Below are 16320 nucleotides of genomic sequence, written 5' to 3' on the forward strand. Positions count from 1 at the left end.
TTCTTACGGTCTCTCCCATCAATGCAAAATAACTAACCAAAAAGTCATCTTCAATTATAATACTTTCAGCATCGAGGCAATCCTCTATTATTTAGACTCTATTACGTCAGATCAAAACATCCATTCAACAGACTCTGATTGCCCCGATCGATCGTCAATAAAAGACACTATCATGGGAAAATGATCTGTTGCGTCCAAATAAAGTTCGTTATCTCGCAATTCAATAACAGTCTATACTCTATACAGTTTACAAGTACCATTTTATGGAATACCGGAACTTTAAAATCAAAAATTACCATTCGATTGACATGTAAGAACTTTGTGAAACTTCTGAAAGGACTTGGTTTTTGCAAAAATCTCAAAAACTATTTGAAATATTGGATTTGAAAAAGAACCTCACATCATAATTCTGATAATGTTAAGCAAGTCACCATTATCAAGAAATGGTTCATATCTATTTAAAATTACGAAAAAAAGGTATTAATATTATGTAGAATTATTTATGAACAGTACTCTACAGGTATTAATTTTTGCCGCAATTTTCAATTATGCTTTTGTAATTTTGCTAGTTCTAAGTTAACATGAAACACATCTTTTTCAAATTGATCTTGGAATGTTATTTGTTCCTGGAGCTATTCTTGAAGGATTCAGAGAATATTTCATTGGATAATTCATTTTTGCATTAAACAATAATTGCTTATTGCTGTGAAATAATTTTTGTTGATTTTCAACAACTACCGTTGAAAAACTCTTATAAACAAATACAGCGTTTAAAATAATGTCACAAAAAAAACAAGAGACTGTTTACTAAATAATAAAAAAAGTATTTTCAGGAAAGATTAATTTCTGGAAAACAATCGTTTTGGCTTTATAGTTCTCCATCATGTAGTTTAAAAAAAATATGTTACATGTTCAAAATGTTTTTCCGTTAACCAGCTACCGCACCCCTACAAACGATAACCCTCAGAAGTCAAAACTCTTGCGAGATGAGGACTAACGAGGTTTTACTTTTCAAAGTGTGATTTAACACGGGTTGGACGATAGCAAGTGAAAACCGAGCGTTCGGCCTAGGGCTTGAACCATCGACTCACACATCGGTCGATTGACTGAGTGAACAAAGCACCCACGTCGAACCGCCGGGTTACCGACCGACGAGTTATCTTGAAAGAATGTTTTTCTTTCGTGCCCAGTTTGATCCTTGAGGGACTCCAGACGTAGGCCTGTTAATATGAGAAAGGTATCCTTCGTATTCAACATACTGCTTGCGATCAAATAGATTCGATTCAAACTTCTTTACTAATTTATCAGAGAAACCAATACTCGACTTCTTTGAAAGAATGAATATGTTGATTTCAGCAATTGCTTTTTGAATATCCAAGTATATTACATCTACTTGACCCCTTTCTTCAAATACTTAGCTTTTTTAAGGGCAAAACACAAGCACTATAGTAAAACAATTTTCAATTGAAGGTAACTCATATACAAATTGAACTGGCAGCTAACGGCAACAATGTTAAATGTTTGAACTAAATTCTTACCGGGGTCATTTTTATTGTCTATGCATCGCCATTGTAAATAATTGAAAAGTAAGATGATTCCGTAAGATTTGCTCCCCGTAACAAGATAGCTTCTGCATATCGATAGGATGTACGAGCGAATAGGTGAACCAGTTCGTTAAATACTTTGAAACATCGGAAAACTGATCAACACTTCGCAGGTCTATTATATTTGCGTCCTTAAAATGCCATAACTAGTCAACCGGTTTCTTAGTTATCAAGCGTCCTTATCTGCATAGGCGTAGTGTGTTCTGTTTCTTGTGAAGGTGACTTTGTTTTGTATTTATTAAATATATTTTATTATATTTAGTAAATAGACTGTTATATTTATTAACTTCAAAATATAAGATAGAGTTGGTCGATACTTGTTTTTCAAAATACATTATCATAGATTTTCATCACATTCACCCTTTATTGGGAGATAATTAGTTGACCTAGTCATTGATGTTCGTTAAACTCAGGTATAACTGTCATTAATTGGTTCCTAGAATATTATTAGTTTCTAGGTAGATAGTAATATTTAAAAAAGTATATATAAATTACAATGTATGTAGAATTCAGTTTGTTAGTGAACACGCTTGAAAAAGCTACTGTGCAGCGAAACACGTGTTGCGGATTTGTTAATCTGTTCTAGTGAAAATCTCACAATAAAGTGTTTTTCAAAATACATAAACTTTAAAATAGTTTTTGAGGTAAGTAAACAACTGACAAATGATTGAATTTTATTATTTTTACAGTATTAAGATGGATGCCCTAGCAGGTCCAAGTAATGTACAAATAAAGCAGAAGTTTACTTATGTCGTTAGAAGAAAAACAGATTGTCTGTAGAGTGTAGGAAAATTTAAAAAATACACTACGTACAGTGGAAGCTGTAGCCCAGTGTTCATTTTTGATGGGAATATCCGTGTCAACAATTGAACGCATTGTACGTGAAAAAAAGGTGACTGGGATTGTGCAAGCTCCAAAAGTACATGGTCGTGGTAGAAAAAAAATTGAATTGGACGAGTACCAGAAAAATTTTGTACGCTATACCATTCATTCTTTCTTTTTTGAGAATAAAGCGCCAACCCTCGAATCCATTACGACAAAGGTAATGAATAATGATCACATTCCCAAAATGAGCAAAGAGAAGTTGAGGAAAATAATAAAAGAAGATTTAAAATTTATATATGCCATTTATATATGTGGTGGATACAATAGCTCGTGCTGAAGGCATCACCATTTTGAGACTTCCTCCTTACCATTGCGAGTTAAACCCGATATAATTAATCTGGGCTCAAATTAAGGGTTACGTAGCTCGTGAAAACGTGACATATAAAATTTCTGATGTCCAACGTTTATTAGAACTCGCAATGGAGCGGATACGGAAAGAAGATTGGGCTAATGCTGTAGCCCATGTGATCAAGGAAGAAGAGAAAATTTGGGAATTGGACGGGATGGTACACACTGTTTTCGACCAAATAATAACAGATTTAAGTGTGACTGGGGATTCCTCTTCGGACGAGCCAGTGGATTCTGAAACTTCATAAGCATAACATAGGTAATTATTTCTTTGCTTTGCAGTTCTCTTTCTATATAAAAGGAACATAATAATTATTTTGTAAATTTTTATGTTTTTTTGAAGTACTGTATTAGGCATAATAAGAAGATGTAATCAGTTTTACCATTGACACCAGGTAGCGCCACCTACTATAACAATTTTTACGTAATTACCTATGTGTTTGAGTAAATAAAAATATTATTTTGGTACGCCTCTGCAGAGTTGGTAGGAGGATTATCCGTTGGTCACTTCAAGTGCGACGTTGCTAATGAATCACCTTCAATTGAAAATTGTTATAGTATATAGGAAAACCCTCAACAAACTTATCGAAACGGAATTGTCTGTTCTGACATTATTCATTATATTTGGTTTTATCTAACGTTACTCTCACGCAACAAATTTTTGTATGTTCCTTTATTATGATAAAAAACTATCATTTACTAATAAATTATTAAATATTTCATTACTCAACGCTTGGCCGAAAGTGAGTTAAACGCAAACGTTAACTATTTCGTCTTCGTTTTTCATTTGTAGAAGAGAAGGATGCTTCATAAAAGAATGTATTTCATAGTGTATTTTATTGATGACCGATGTGTATTCTTTCGTTGAACTAACTGTACAAGAATAGACCCCGTTGAATAGCGAGGCGTTCGTCCTAGGCGGCGTATCGCCGAAAATTAGCAAAACAAATGAAGACCCATTGCGAGATACCATTTCGCACATTCGGGCGACGTAGAAATACGGTTTAATCGAGCAGTGGCGAATTTAAATAATCGTTTCAGCGCTCCATTTAATCGAATTTGCCGTCTTACACAGCAGTCTCTTCTGGCATAACCTTGTTAGTAATCTAGCTGGCGTTGGGTAATTTATTAGGAACAATCTACTCGTTCTAGAAATTGAAACCTGAGTAATACTATGAAAATCTTCGATTAAATCGATACACTATTGGAAGTTTTCGTACTCAGTACGCTTCAATAAAGTGAACTGTATTAGTGAGCTGGTAAAATATTGAATTTGTGTTGGATTCTTGAATGAAACGCAGATTCCACTTAACTCGTCATTACATTCACGTTTTTCACGAATTCAAACGTTTTCGGACAGAAATCAAAAGAGCCATTAGAATAGCTTATAAAAAATTCATTTAGAAAACTGAGAGCGAGATTATCCATAACCCCAATAAGTTTTGGTCATTCATCAACAAGTTAAAATATACGAATGGAATCGGAGATAAAATGCTACATGAAGGCAGGCTACTCGATAATCCCTCAGATATTCTAGATGGTTTTGCAGATTTCTTCAGTGGTTCTTATATAGTGTCAACATCAAGTGACCATGCGAACAACAGCAGTGATATTCCCAGCTCAGTAATCGAAAACTTCAGTATTGAAGATGCTTATCATACCCTAAAAAATTAAAGCATAAATTAACTGCATGACATGATCATATTCCAGCATTCATCATTAAAGATTGTGCCTCAGCTCTGGCTGAACCACTAACAACTCTAATTAATATATGCCTGAAAACATCAACTGGAGATAAAAGTGAGATAAAACATTACAGACCAATCTCTATCATATGCAACTTTTGTAATGTGTTTGAGAAGACAACCTATTGTCATGCCAGCAACATTATTAGCCCCAATCAACACGGTTTCATGAAAGGACGTTCAACCACCACCAATCTTGTAACAATCACTCAATGTATTGCAGAGGGGATTGATTGTCAGTCTCAGACTGATGTCATCAACACTGATTTTTCTAAAGCGTTCGACAGACTTGACCCTAGTATCCTGCTCAACAAGCTTTCGACTTTTGGGTTATCCAATGAATTAATTACCCTCTTCAAATCGTATTTTCACAACCGTAAGCAGTACGTTCAACTCAATAGCCTCAAGTCTATTGAATATACAGCCACATCTGGTGTACCTCAAGGATCAAATCTAGGACCCCTACTGTTCAATATGTTCATTAATGATATCGGAGCTAAGATTGATGTCAATTTCCTTTTATACGCAGATGACTTGAACTCTATCACAATATAACATGTTCTAGTGATTGGGAATGTCTCGCCCTTAATTTAAATCGCGTTGCTACATGGTGTCGGAAGAATAATCTATCTCTCAACATATCGTAATGTAATGTCCTACTCACTGAAAACAAACTTGAATCTACACAACTACGTCATTAACAATCAAGTTCTGGAGCCTCCTGACACACTTACTGATCTAGGTGTTACTTTTGATTCACCCCTCTCTTTAAATAAACATATTGACACTACTGTAACAGCAGCTTATCGCATGTATGGATTCTTAGTTAAAAATACAAAAGACTTCGACATTGAAATTACTTTATTTCACTTCTGTTCAATCTTGGCTGGAATATGCATCTGTCGTGTGGAGTCCCTACTATCAGGTTCACATAAATCAACTAGAAGCCCTACAGAGGCGTTCAAAAGATATTTCTTAGCTAACTGGCAGTTCTGTTTTTAATTTTTTTTTCATATAGATTCACAAATTATATTATGTAAGTACACATTTGTAAATGCCACTGTTACTTTCTATTCTGTAATTGGGTTCATCCTGTAGAATAGTATATGAAATAAATAACTAAATAAATAAATTATCAACATTAGTTTTGATGTGGCATAGAGTAGACTATAAAGAAGAATCACATGTTAACTTTTTGTCTAATCCAAATTGATTCCATTCATTAAAATTGAATTTACTGAAATGTGATAGAATAATTGCTCGTTCACACATATTTCAAGTACTTTTTCTATAGGTGGTAGAACTGGTGAATGTATCAATTGTTTATAATTCTTCCACTTTCGCAACATTTATTTCCATTAGTAGGTTCACCTCATTCGAAACCGGATAAATATTTTGTTGGTAGGTGATGCAAATCAAAAGCCGACATTTTCTTCGAAATATTACATCGTTCCGAACATTGGAGGGAATTTGCTGGAAGCGACAGCGGGATTTCCCAAATTTCTAGAACTCTATTAATATCCTCCGTTTCATCGAAGCGATAGTGTTGTTTGTTTGTTCTCGGAAAACATAATCTTCGAAACATGCCAAGTAGGCGTCTGAATATTTTTTCAGCGTGGCGATTATTTTTATTGAGATACTTGGAATTTTACGGGTTTCTACTGAGGAGCAAATCTAGCAGGTGTAATGAAACTACTGACTGTTATTCAGACATACGAGGGAAGTCCCAGAAGTAACACAAAATTTCATTTATTTTTCAACATGATCTCCTTGCAGCTCTATACACTTTTCCTAGCGACCGTTTTTACACGCTTTATATTAGCTTCACCTGTATATGTATGTTGTATGTGTGAATGATTGTTTGTTTGTAACTCTCAAGATCGGGATCTGCATTGACAGAATTATCGCCATTATTGCTTGATCTATTCACGGGCAGATGGCGGTGTTCGTAACCTAATTGATATTTCTTGATCTATTCGCGGGCAGATGGCGCTGTAAGTAACTATCAATTATTGCAATCAAATCAAATAAAAATTTACTTTATTGTTGAAGATGAAATCTCATTGACAAAGTGTTACTATTCTAAGAAATATAAGATACACAACTTAAAAAATATTGTCGAAGATAAAATATTATTGTCAAAGTGTTATTATTTTAAAGAATATAAGTTATACAAATTGAAAGTAATATTTGAACATTTGGTGATTTCAGCATTTTGGGGTGAAAAAGTAGTCAGAAAGTGATAATATATATGCTAAATATAGAAATCAATAATAATATATAATAATGAATATTCTCATGCAACACATAAATGTAAGTATGAGAATATAAAAACTAAAGCATAAAAATATAAAAGTGAATGGATAGAAAATAAACAGTAAGAATCAACTTCGCTTCAGCTATTCGCGGGTAGATGGCGCTATACGTAAGCTCCCTGATAGGTTGTTCGATGTTCGCTGCCGAGCTTCCATTGAATTCCGAGGAATTTTCTACGGCCTTCGATAGCCAAATCGAGCTACCTACGAGCCAGTCGAAGGAAGTGACAGTGCCGTACGCGGAGAGATCTGATAAGGCGATAGACATTCGAATAATAGTTGAAGTTGTAGTTAAAGTATTTTGTTTTATTAACAGTAAAATAAAGTTGAGTTTGATTATTGTTCAGTGTAGTCAATTACTGGTAAACCTACGGGTAGAAACGCAACAATATGATTTATGTTGATACACTCGTCTCGAACATAAGTTCACAGTTTCAGCTGTTTAGCCACCGTATTCACCAGATTTGGCCCCCTGCGACTTTTTTCTGTTTCCAAGATTGAAGATACCCATAAAAGAACGGCGTTTAGGGAGGATTAAGGAGAACTGAAAGAGCTTAAGGACGTACCAAAAAGTGCACATCAGAACTGCTTCGAAAATTTGAAAAAACGCTGACACAGAGGGCTACTTTGAAGGAGACAAAATAGAAATTGATGAATATTTTTTGATAAAAAAGAGAATTCACCTTATTTTTTGAACAGACCCGTATGCTTCATATCTACTGATCGCTGATGAAGCATTCAAAAATGTATTACCTCCACACGCTCGCCATTTGGGCCGAGTTCGTTTTTCGAACGCTCTCCTCGACATCGAAATACATGTTGACATAACCACGAATTCCCAGAAATCAAGTCACCATTCATGATACTCGAATGCGTCAACCAAGACCAAAACAACTGCGTCGAGATATCCTCGCCCGTTTGTCGTTTGTTTGGCTCTCGTTTGCTGCCGTAAAAATGCCCGTCTATACTTGGCTAGTCATGATATCGTTAACGTTACGGGACAATCGACAATCATTCATTTCCATGTGCATAAATTTGAATTCACTTACGCAAGGTGTTAAAATGTCATACGAACTTTTTCGCGGCCATGAAAATATTTTAAACGCTTTCGTAAAGTTGTAAGCGATATGTTCTTATCCAGCAATCTGCGATTGTGCGAGATAATACTATCCGCAAACGTCGGAGAGGAAGCGTCAGTAAACAAAAAAATTGACAGTGTAGTTTTGGGTATGTGGACGTCATGCAGGATGCGGCGTTGCCAGGTTTAATTGTATAAATAACCCGATATCTCGAATGGAATTCTTGGATTGGAGTTCGGTTTATGTCTTTATGGATCCTGTGCAGTGAATTCATTTAATCTCGAATTATTCAAATGTTTATTTACATACAATATGGGCCTAACTATAAAACGATAGAGCATTAACTATAAAACGATGAACTTTCCAATCGTTATTGTTTTGATAAAAGCTGACTCATGGAGTTCTGGTCAATCCTATGCGTCATTAGAAGTAATTGGATATTCTTGATTGAATGTTTATTTATTCGGAACTTATTTGTTCATAAAATGAAATCTTGAAATATTCTCCTTCATTTTTCATAATATTCAATATTAAAAGGAACTTTTAGAATAATCAACTGAGAATTGAAAAGACTAAGGAAAATTTTTGGTTGTTATTCATACCCTAATTCTAATTGTGACATCTGAATGGAAAAGCTCTTAAAATACATATTACTTAGTGTTTCATAATTTATTACTTCAAATCTTAATTCAATAATAACAATAACTCATTATTTCCGTCAATGCATAAAAGCGTGGAAACAATTGAAGGCTAGTCAACTTTACAGAGTTTTACATCGCAGTACTTGAACCTGTTTGACCATTAAAATGAACAAAAATGGGTGCTATAATCTCAGGTAAATCCTAATTTAGATCTTGGAAATAATCTCAACATATATCCTTCGTACACCAAGCTTCCTCGATCATAATATGTGCATTCCCATAGTTCTGAAAAATGTGCCTTTTTGTTAGTCCTTTCCTGATCCTGGTTGCACTGATCTGTCCTTTGGTTTAAAGGTTCTTGACCGATCTCACCAAGTTAGAGTAGGAAACGCTGGGTCAACTATCATTCATATTACGTAAGGAGTTCCTCAAGGATCTCATTGTTCACCTCTTCTGTTCAACATCTTAGTTGATGACATACTTCCTGAATGGTATTTGTATTCCACTAACATGTGTCACTTCAATGAAGGATTTAAGAAGTTATCTTTGATGAGCAATTGCGTATTTTTGGATCATATAAATATTACTGTCGATACATCAAAGCTACTGGGTTGTATATTACGAAACTGCAAACTATTGTCGATCAATCAGCACACTGTGTCTTGCCTTAAAAGTATCCCGCTCAAAATATGGCTCGATTATTAGCTCACCATTTTATACAAATCACTGTCACATCGTAAAGAATCTAACATAAATTGCTGATATTCTGTGCTTATGAAATGAATATGCACATTAACGCCCATGATTATACCATTATGCACTCTCCTATTGATCGTTCACTTAGAATGATCAATGAAAAAAAATCTGCATCAAAGAGATCACAAAAAGGCATGTCAAAATTAATTGAAAATTAATTATACAACAAATTCTTTATATTATTCCCGCCATTGATCTCTGTATTTTGAATTGTATAATCTATAACTCTGTTTATCTCAGTGTTTTTACTGATTTTCACGTGCTTGAGTTTACTTCAAGTCTCACTTTTACATTTTAAGTATAATGAATGAAAAAATAGGATGAAATTATTACACCTACACTCAAGTCATTTGCTTAGCAAAAATTCAAAAATTATGTTAATGCCACATATTACGATTAATAAATTTGTGTCAACTTCACCTCACTTTTAGTTTGAAATTTTTTTTCAAATGGTTTTCCTTGGTCGATTTTATAAATAGAAATCAAATAATGAACTTTTCAATAAATTAAATGGACTTCAATAATGTTTAGACTATGTGTACCTTTGACAAAGTTTCGATTGGTGTATGAACCTAATTTTTTTTTATATTTCAGATATAAATGTATACCATGCCATACTTGGAATTCCCCTCAATGTATCCATAAAATACATATAAAAACAAGTCACTGCAACGCCAAGTATATTTATCCAACTGCATAACATTTCTCCATATTTCATATTTCGTTTAGATTGGTTATCTTACAAAATCATAAAAGAATTTACTACTTTTGTGACCCGTGTATTTCTAATCTCCATAATGTTTTGATGTCAAGTTTAAAGTTAGTCGTTGATGATGCTATAACATAAATCATAAAAAAATAACCATTTACTGATTTCTTTGCGAGATTTTCACTCAACCGTTCACAAACGCGCGACACGTGTTTCGCCACGTCATAGCTTCTTCAGGTATGTTCAGTATTAGTAGTGAAGTTTTCAAATACTACGAATGGGTATGCAATACTCCGGCAGATTTTCTATACCTAAGATGTAGAAAGTGAGACATGGAATTAACTATACGAAGAAAGGTGAGGAACACGGGGTCAGTTCTAAGAAAAAATTCGTTTTAGGTGCCCATGCCAAATGAAAAAAAACACATCATCACGTAAAACAGCAATATAACCCAGCTTCTTAACGAAGCCGATTAGTTTGTATGGTGAGTGGTCTTTCAGGTCAGATGGTGATAGTACGGATCTACCGAACTCTAAAAACCTGACTGTCTTCCGACAGTCCGAGTCTCTGCATATGATTATTCAAATAACAGTGACCTGTTAGAATGCATGTTAGACATCGTAGTTCATCCCTACTGTAGTCCAACAACTGTTTGGTATCAAACTTCGAAGGGTGAATAAACGCCTCGGAGTGAGCCGATCCTGGAAGATTCTGCCAGAAGTCCATAAATCTCCTTTCCATCCAGGTGTTCAATCTTTGTTTGGCAAAGCCAAAAGCGATGCCAATGACAGGTTCTGGTCCGATGAAGCTGCTTGCAGCACCCTCCTTTGCAAGGGAATCAGCAGCCAGGCCAGTATGGCCAGGAATCCAGACCAGAGACAATCTGTTAATTCTTCCTAGCGAGGAGAGTCGTTTTTGGCAATTTGCTACGAATTTAGCCGTTGCTAGGTAGGAACCAAGAGCTTCCAACGCCATCTGTGAACCAACAACTATCTAAGTAGCATCTAACTCCCCAAAATCCTGGATCTCTATGCTATAGCCTCTATCAAATGTTGATGCGGTTGATCTGTTAAAAGTAATGGATGACAGAATGTGGATCCCTAGGTATAACATGGACCAAGTTGTGTGGGTGTATTGGCCAAGGCATCATATATGGATCAGAGCGTTTATAAGTGAATCAGAAACAAGATCGGGTCAAACATTCAACCTTGAAACATCCAGTTTTAATCCGAAAGAAAGCTAGGCAACCACCAGATTGACAACTACAATCCTGCAGGAAAGCCACAGGCAGACCAAGTCAAGTCAACTTGGCCTGTGAGCGACGTAAGATTTCTGGATGATTTTCAATAACTGAAATCACATTGGTGGTGTTAAAAGCTAATATCTCGAAAAAAAAATTGTTTTCTGGGCAAGCAATTCATAAGATTTTTTCAACAGAATGAGAGATACGAAAAAAGAGTTATTTATTAGGCAGTGGGTACATCATAAATGGTAACATTATTCGTGGAACTTAAGTCTTTAGTTAAACTCTACTGCCATTTATTTATATTAAAAAAAATATATGAAAATCTTCATATATGCCGATATGATAATATTTCATGAAGGTACTCACGAGGGAAATCATGTCGGTGTCGACGTGACGTAACAACTTAATTCGTTATCACATAATTACACGTGAAGTTCATGGAAAAGTATTTTCTTATCAAACATATTTACCATGTGAATTCTAGAATATATTCAAATGATCTTTCTGCGCATGAAGGTATTTATAAAGAGTATAATCCGCTCTTTACATTCAAAAGTAACTTCAAATTTGAAAATTAGTTGAAGATTTCAACACAAGAATAAACACCCCTGACGTTCCTTACAGGCTACGCCTATGCCGTCAATCAAAGTGCAAAACAGTTTGCCCCTACTCAGTAGAAATCGGGAACATTTTGTCAACAATTCCCTGAGAACCAGGCAAATCCCAATCCTTTGTTTTGGTCATTACCCTCCCAGCTGTGGGAATCTCCCTAAACAAAACAATAAAATAATCGCTTACCGAAGTTTCTCGGAATGCAGAAGTTCAAGGCGAATCGATCACACATGGCAACGCCGCTCGGTTCGCAACATGTGGTGGAATGAAAGAATCCGTGCGGGACAAGGGGGCAACGTTCGTCGGATCGAGACAGACAGCGTATGACGCCAAAGTGATAGTCAGAGCGGCGCCAGCATAGTACAATACCGTGCAAAAAATCTGCTCAAGGAGCACTAGATTGAATCGAATTATCTTTAAATGCCAGGAACGACAAGTCAACGTTGGCAGCGCGCAAAGGCGATAAGAACTACTGAAACGAATTACAACAGCAGAAAAATACTTACGATATCTTGAAGGAAGCGACAGTCGCCCACGTATCGTTACAAAACCACAATGTTTACATTATGTAAAACCCATTGGCACCAATATCATTCAATGCGCATCGACTATTCCAGCACAATCACTCAATATTTACAAATTTTTGACTGGATAGCTACAAAACTCACTAGATTACGAAAATATAAGGTTGGCACTTAGTAACATTAGCTTGAATTATCACTCATTGTAAAGTTTCGTGACTGTTACGCACTTATCTAAAAGATTTTCCACTAATACGAGATAAATCTACAGATACTGCGTGTACAAAATACACTAAATATGATATGATGGGTCACACGGCGCCATGTTTACTTGTTTGACTCTTCCGTCTCTGTCGGTCGCCCGCGCGTAGCTGGCAAACGTTCGGTAAAGGCGACCGTACACCGAGAAACTGTATGAATTAAGATGAAATTAACCACGTTCCGCCAGTGCCGTACGCCACTTGGCGAAAAGAAATCAATATCACTTGAAAATACGTAGGCACTGATGTAATCTATTATATTAATGTAGTTGAGTTTGAAACATATGTTAACAGTCGATATGACCTGCTTGATTGTACAAATGAAAGGTAAGGTGTCTGTTGGAATATTCTCGCTTAGAAATTCGCCTCCCTATTAATTACATCAATCAGCAATAAAAATATTCCACATTCAGTAAAAATCATCAATATTTAAAGTTGAAGATCGGTATACAAATCTACAGAATATTGCATATTTTAGAATTAAATGTATATTTCTTTAAATAGGATGAAATAAAATCGGAATTTTACTGATAATGAACATATACAAATTGTGTTGGTGAAAGTTTACTTCTGAACTTTACTCCGAAAATCCTTATTTCCTGGTACCATAAATGTAATTTGTCTAATTTACTTTATTTCAATAGGGATAGTGAGGATCAGAATTTCATTGTTTATAGACTATCACTACAGGAGGTATAACCAGTGTTGTAGACTGTATTGACAACCCCGAACTTTATTGAATCACTACTCTGGTTCCAACTGGATGAATTGCCCTACACCTACAAGGTGATTTAACTAAGTTAAAGTATCTACTTACGGAACTTAACATTCATCAGATGAGAAGTTTCATTGATGAAAATGATTCCAGAGGATAGTGCTTGAAGTACACATTTTTCTATCTATTGTTATGGAAAACATTATAGTTGAACACAGAAACCTAGCAGAGGGACATTAGTTTTTTTTTTCGGCGAAAATATATTAATTTTTCCGATTTGTAACTTGAAAATTTTGACGCTGAATTCATCAATATTTCCGACTTATGATTCTGACTTAACTAAGAATTTCGAACTTTTAAACACGAATTTTGATGTTACCTTAGACAACCTAACCTAACCTGTTCGGTCATTCTAGTCTGATCGTATTTATATCGATCTCATTATTCCGAACTGGAAATTAAAAAAAAATAAGTACCTAGTTAACATGTTCTTGCTTCTGTACAATATATTGGTGTTCAACGAATTTAATACTTTTAGTTGAGGGTGTGAAAAATTATACAAAGTATTTTGGCCAGTCAGAAGCCAACAAAGATCTGGCATCCACGTTTGCAATGAGGGGGGTAAAACTTTCGAGGTAAGTGGTTAAATACTTTGAAGAAGCATTTATTAGGAATGGCCAACAAAGAAAAAAATCTTTAATAACAAATATACAATTCACTGTAATATTTTCACAAAAATTATGTAGTCTACTATACTGAAACGTTTATTAGTATGAAAGAAACGAGAATGATATATCAAAACTGTTGTTATGTCCTTCAGAATGTTCTACATAGTTGTCTATGGTCGTTAACTTCAATTCCTGAGTCAGTTCCTGCCTAGAAAAAACATTTTTCTGTCCCGACATTCCCTCTTTCTATGTTTTCTATGTATTCTACCTGTGTACTAATCACTAAATGTGAAATTAATATTTATTGTACACTTTAAATTTTGTTCATGAATGAGTGAATAAGCACAATACAGGCATTTGTATGCCTAGGTGTCATTTACTCATTCAGAATGAATTATATAATAAGAATTATTTTATATATACAGTTGTACTTCAGAATTGAGTTGAATAAATTGAATTGAATTGAAGTTGAAGACCCTGTACAACAATCTTATGTTTAAAAAATATTTGTCTATAAATCAAAACAAACAAGGAAAATTTTTGCCAAAGAAACTAACTTATACCGGCTGAATCTTGTTTCCGGTCCACACAAAAAAATAAACTTGATGATGGTTTCTCGGAGGCGAAACATCAATGAAAAAAATCTGTAAACGTCATCTTGTACAGCTTGAAGAGTGACAATAAGAGTTTTGTTGTTATTTTCTTCCTGATAACGCTAGAAAAAAATTGATACAAAATTGGCGAATTCCTGTCCTTTTCAAAAATCTCTGGAACAAATCGCCAATTAAATACGCTCCAAAATTGGCAACTTGACAACCAGTCATCTCCTCCTATCTCGGACACGAATTATATTTCCGTTGCCCCGAGCAACGTTCCGCCGCTGCACCTTCACGAAACGACAAGCCATTTGTTATTCTACCTCTTTCTTTGAAAACTTTCAAACCTGTTTCAGCATTCAATTCAGCAGCTGTCTCTGTCCTCGCTCGGATTCACCTACCCGCCTATTTGCCTCTCCGTCGCCTGCATCGCCATCCTTTAATACGTTTTTCACCAACGTGCGTTTATGGTTCAAAGTCTACTGCTTTGATAACAATTCAATGCTAATCACTCGATCAAGAAGCACAATACAGTCGACTATAAATCAATCCAGTCAACTTTGTACTGTCCTCAGCTCATGTTTGATATCAAAACCGACGAGCTATCTCTTGGAAGCGGTTCTATTATCAATTAGCGCCTGCAGCGCATCATGAGCTAAATATAGAGAGGACCGATTGTCGAAAATACGTAAGCGATCTGCTGGAATTCTCGGAAACGCTCTGGGATCGCCCGTGCTGTTTCTGTCTCTCTCCACCGTAGCGGAATTTCCTCTTCGAACACTCAGCATTGTCCTTGCTTTATGTAACAGGTTTTCTGTTTCGGAATCACCCTAGCCATGTCCTTGTTCAGTCGTTTTGTATGGGCGAGGTGCAGAAAGACCTGCTCTCGCTGGCTTGATTTGTTGTGCACAAGTTGACTGGATGTACGGTTGGGGGAAAAGCCGTGAATGGACGGAGGAGATTGAGACCTTTTGTGAGGCTGAACATTTAAATTTTTTGAGCAATGTTGCCGTTTGCTGGTGACAACTGCTTAGATATTGGAAATATGCGGAGAGTTATCAGGGTGGGCGATGTTTTTGATTGATTGCATTATTGTATTAGTCCAGTCATCTTAGGAATTTGAAATACCCAGCTATAAACTTGTATTTTGACATTCTAAATGTTGTCTCAATACCTACATATGGTACGGTATACGCGACTATTAAACTTTAAGGTCAGAGGTCACAAAAATTGATTTTTTGCACATATCTCATTTCCAATGGGTTTTTCGCTGTTTGTATTTGTTATCAATATTGTAGAGGGTTGAATTATCTACAAGTTCAGTTGTAGGGAATATGTTGAATAATTTTCTAGAGGACGCTCGGTTAGAACACCATTTAAGGTCAACGGTAGTCCCGGTCAAAACCACGCCATATTTATAAGGTTTATTGATTATTGATAAATACAAAATTATTGATAGTTTTCATTTCTTATCAGTCATACTTACCATCACACTACCATCTAACCTTACGTAGATTTTTATGTCGTTAAGATTTCTTAATATCTTGAAATATAATATAGGTATTTTTTTAATAAACTTAAAACAATAACGAACGAAAAATACTAGTATTACTGTGAAAA

The 16320-nt window shown here is 35.3% G+C and overlaps 1 protein-coding gene and 1 long non-coding RNA gene across 2 annotated transcripts in view; both read right to left on the reverse strand.

Annotated features, from left to right (window-relative positions):
- Window positions 1-12826, reverse strand: part of LOC111508233 (uncharacterized) — a 48840-nt gene extending 36014 nt beyond the window's left edge. Inside the window, 1 exon segment of the mRNA XM_074179638.1 lies at window positions 12447-12826. The gene's annotated coding sequence lies outside the window, so the exon portion shown is untranslated.
- Window positions 12827-14898: 2072 nt separating this feature from the next.
- LOC141484619 (uncharacterized) lies at window positions 14899-15153 on the reverse strand. Its single transcript, XR_012466710.1, has 2 exons — window positions 15048-15153; window positions 14899-14990 (listed from the first exon to the last, which is right to left on the reverse strand). It is a non-coding gene; the product is annotated as an uncharacterized lncRNA (long non-coding RNA).
- Between the last annotated feature and the right edge of the window lie 1167 nt (window positions 15154-16320).

This window comes from Leptinotarsa decemlineata, unplaced genomic scaffold, assembly GCF_025532065.1.
Source record: "Leptinotarsa decemlineata unplaced genomic scaffold, Ldec_3_MD MMD2_tig00026282_RagTag_RagTag, whole genome shotgun sequence".
NCBI lineage: Eukaryota > Metazoa > Arthropoda > Insecta > Coleoptera > Chrysomelidae > Leptinotarsa > Leptinotarsa decemlineata.